The sequence below is a fragment of the Haliotis rubra genome, unplaced genomic scaffold (genome assembly GCF_003918875.1).
Source record: "Haliotis rubra isolate DU_JTF1 unplaced genomic scaffold, ASM391887v1 Scf257, whole genome shotgun sequence".
Lineage (NCBI taxonomy): Eukaryota > Metazoa > Mollusca > Gastropoda > Lepetellida > Haliotidae > Haliotis > Haliotis rubra.
Window position 1 is genome coordinate 463845 of NW_025766636.1, and position 4900 is coordinate 468744.

Consider the following 4900-nt stretch of genomic DNA (forward strand, 5'->3'; position numbering starts at 1 on the left):
CATTTAAATATTATTGTAGGATATTTATATAGCATACATATCCACAACTAGTACATGCTCAAGGCACTGGAGTGTTCCCTTGTTCAACAGATGTCCTTTTTTCTGGCATTGTTTTAACAAACTCAACTCCCTGGGGAGTATTCAACTCATGCAGCCTGTTATGTGCAGAAAGTCGACTGGGACACATAGTCACTTAGTTAAATATGACATTTCAGTGGCAAGTATGACCATCTTTAGCAGCCATTTAGGTATCATCAGAACACACAACTGATGACAATGACTCTGGACATCAAACACACCACTTTGATTTATGTCTTATTTCATGTAATGTAAAACATTTATAATATTCACATTTCTGTATACTTAATGATGATGACATTTTTAACTTCACTTTCTCTTTAATTATCTCGGCGATGTAGTATTAGGCTCCGTCCGTACGTACGAATTTGAATTTCTTAAGAACCGTTGACTAGATTCATTTCATATTTGGTACCTAGGTTCATCACGGCCCAGTCGATTTTGGTGACCTTCACTTAATTTTCAAGGTCACGGAGACACTTTGAAGATTTCAGCATGTTAACCTACATGTTATGCTTTTCAGCGACATACCTCAAGAACCCTTAACTAGATTTTCTTAATATTCAACGCCAAGCTTCATCCAGGGAAAGCGCAGGGCCCAGTCGATTTTGGTGACCTTCACTTAATTTTCAAGGTCACGGAGACACTTTGAAGATTTCAGCATGTTAACCTACATGTTATGCTTTTCAGCGACATACCTCAAGAACCCTTCACTAGATTTTCTTAATATTCAAGGCCAAGCTTCATCCAGGGAAAGCGCAGGGCCCAGTCGATTTTGGTGACCTTCACACAATGTTTAAGGTCACAAGGACTATTTGAAGGTTTCAGCATGTTAACCTGCATGTTAATTTGTCAGCAAGATATCTCAAGAGACACTGGATTTTCTTTGAAAGACTACACTTTGAATGTTTTTCAATAAGCAATTTCTTTAGTACTATTTTTGCATATTTCATACACTATGACATTCACATCAAGGTAAAAGTGAGTCTTGAAAATATGTGTGTGTTTGAACAACTACAGAACTAGATATCAAGAGAGGTTAACTGGTCATGTTTTTGTTGACATTTAACTTCATCTTAAACTACGACCTTCACTTTCGTTACTTTATAAATTTGATTTGATAATTTGCGGCGGGGGATTATGTCACCTTAGTGACAATGCTTGTTTATGTATCATGTACCATCATCATCATTCCTCTTTCATGGAAACAGTCATGGAATTCACATCTAATCAGAAACATGACTAATTGTCTTTGGTCGCTTATCAAAATGCGTTCTTCAAAGTCAACCATGTACACTAATGTTACTTGTTAGTGATCTATGAGGCAAAACAACAAAATGCTTGTGCTCCAGGTAACATGCATACAACACATAAGTCTGTAGGTTTTTCTTTTTTATTTATTTTTATTCCTTCTCTAAATTTTGTTAAGTATAGTATTAACACAGCCTATGGGGAACTGAGTTTCAGTTGATATGTTTCTCTGATATGTAGGTTCAAATTACTGACTGGAAGAGATGTTTTAGAAATTTATAGTGTTTCTTAGTGGTTTCTGGCTTGATAAAGAAAAGTGGGTCACAATTTAAGATGGAGTTTACCTGAAACAAGTATTTGAAAAATATATTTTTGCCCATTACAAGTAATAGTTTTACTATTCTTTTTATTGTACGTTTTCTACATGCCTTGGCTGTGGTGTTTAAGGTAATGCAAGTTATCTTGGTCTCTGTTAAGTGGACCTGTATGTTTCTCATCCAGATGACCTACAACTTGTTTTATCTGTTTGTATGTTACGTTCATCACCTTTGACAAAGTGGACGCTGCCATCTTTATGTGAATTATGGTTTTTACTCGATTCTCACATTTTACGTTCACAAGATATTTTAATCTGGGCAAGACAATCCAGTTATTGATAATGGGAGTTCATAAAGCCAGCACAGGTCACTGGGAACGCCATCAAACCTGGAATACACTTGGATGAACTGATGAGTTTTCAGATAGTTGTATTAACTCACAGACTAATCATGTTTTCTGGTAAGCATTTTATTTCTTCAGATTCATTCCGTAAAATTTACTAATACCGAACATTGATAACATGTATAATCCAAGAATAAGTATACTTTACTTCAATGTTCACCTGGACCTACAGCAACAGTGTAACAGTACATAGGGACATGTGGGTCTGTACATCTCTTTGTATTGTCATCACTATTAGTATCAAACGTTTCTGGTGAAATTGGTGGTAATTGTAATATTTGTCTTTAGTTTGTTGGGCTGTTATATTTATCAGCGTAGATGTATGTTTCATCTTACAAAGATAACTTGTGTATCCTGTTGATATTTCCATGAGAATATATATTATTTTTCTACCTCAAATTGTTTGTTTGTTTCTATTTTTTTAAAGAAAAAAACACAGATTTATAGAATAACAAACATGCTGCAGTGGTTAAAGATAATCTGTCAATCTTCACACTTTGGCAGTCATTCACAATTGAGGGATAAATCGTAACTCCGAGTTTCAAGGGGTTCTCTATATAACTGACATTTTAAGATAGAAGTAGAAGGGAAAATGTTGAGAAACTTCCCCATTGTTCAGATGATGTACTCAATATGTAGACCCCTCCGTAGTGTACTGGTTAGAGCGGAAGGTCGCAGGTTCGATCCCCGACCGCGTCATACCAAAAGACGTTAAAATATGGTACTTGTTGGTCCCTGCCTGGCGCTCGGCATTAATGGGTACAACAAGGACTGGTCGGCTCGGAGTCAGTATAATGTGTCTGAGTGGGGTATTCCTGCTTCACTGCGGCATGGTATCTCAGTGGGCTAGCACTATAAAACCAGCTTCAGTCTGGGCTAGTACAAACAGCCGCACATACACATACACACGCATGCACGTCGTCATATGAGCGAAATATTCTCAAGCACGACGTTAAACCCAATTTCACCTCACCTCTCTCAATATGTATGGCATAAACCACAGGGGTTCGAATCACTGCTTGGACAATATTTAAAAAAAAATAAAAATCCAGACTTTTGGAACCGTATATTGTTTTTATATGTTATGAGTAACTTATATTTCAAATTTGAACGAAATCGGTGAAGAAATGGATTTTTTAGAAAAAAAATTCATGAGCTTACAGTGTTTGTCATCTCCTAGTTCTAGTCTAGCATATAATGACCAAACAGTCCTGTGATTGATATCAACGATAAACACTCAACTATGACGCGCCATCAACCGTGTCACCGAACCTGTACACTCGATCTCTTCATTGGTTGCTGGGGATCTGTTTAAAACGTTGAGTGGGAGGGTGGATTGAGAGAGTATGGTGTATGCTGGTTCAGTACTCGCAAAAGTTCAAGAACCAATGATGGCTACATATCAGTAGGTGAGGAGCATTTTTCTATGCGTACTAGCAGACTCCCCACTATTGATTTACTGTCGAAGATATGATTCTCCCGATTTGGGAAGTGAGATGGCTTCCCAGGTTGCTGCTATTATTTTTTATACCCGCGGACAATATTGACTAAGAACCTGGAGACGTGTGTGAAGCATCATTTCACTCATTCGATAATCGATAGAGATTATCTCATCAACATCTGTAAGAAAAAAAGGAATGGATACTAGCTGGTGGAAGATCTCGAAAGTTCGTTCTGACGTTACCCAAAATGGGATGTCTTATATTTCTTTATCGAGAAGCTTTGTTTACCGATAGCCAGTAAATGTAGACGGTATAGATTATGGATTACAATGAGTCGATCGCAATAAATAATGCATACGTTATGTTTTATGTCGACTGCCATGCACGTGCACTTTGCGCAAGACGTGAAAGCGAATGTTTTGTCAGTCAACAGGTTTTGTCAGCGTGAACCACGCGCCATCCAGCCCTGGCTTTCAAACGTGGTATATTTCGGGTAGATTAAAGACTTTTTATGCAAGCACATGTGTAGGGGTCTTAGTACGTACAAATGTTTATTGAAACAGCTCATAGACACCAAACAGGTATATTTGAATGTTTCTGAATCACCAGTCAGTTATAACATGGCAGTTGTTCTACCGTACAAGTATCACACATAGTTCTACAGTACACTCATAGTTATATATGATGATAGGGCATAGGGCCATTTATATTCTGGATGGGGGGCTAAGATTTTGTATGGTCGTATAGATACTCAATATTTTTCCAGTAACAGCTGAAAATTACTAATTATTTCTTTTTATAAATAAGTAAACCTATGTGCCTAAATAGTTTGTTTGATGAAGCCTCTTGCAAATATGTTTTTTTAATGCAGACCATTTCATATTTTGTCAGCAGATTTAAGCATAAATATATTTTTCAGGCCTTTTCGGGAACAATATATTTGTTTAAATTTCGCCTTCCTTGAGTTGACCGATTCAGCTGGCAGATTTCACTAAAGCGAAACTTCGTTTTCCCCCAACGTTGAGCTGATGCGACTGGCGTATGACAGAAACAGCTCAAAGTGACGTCAACGTCACCGTATTCTGCTATGACAGGAGGCGAGGACACTCCCGTCATAAAAGTGTAAGAACTGAGTATTCTTTTGACATTTTCTGACCGTTTTATTTATGTATTTCCCCAATATATTCTGTAAAACTTGTAGACAACGGTAAAAACAGCCACTCTACGTGTTACTGGTCGTGGGTTTATGCCTCGTTTATTTACTTCACAGAAGGATGCCCCAGGTTAACTGAGCAGGTATTGTCCAGTCTCCACCAAGGATGCATGGGCTCTTTCTTTCACGACATTTCAGATTTCTAAAACGATTCATTTCTTTACTTCTAAATATTCAATGGAAGAAACGAAAGCCC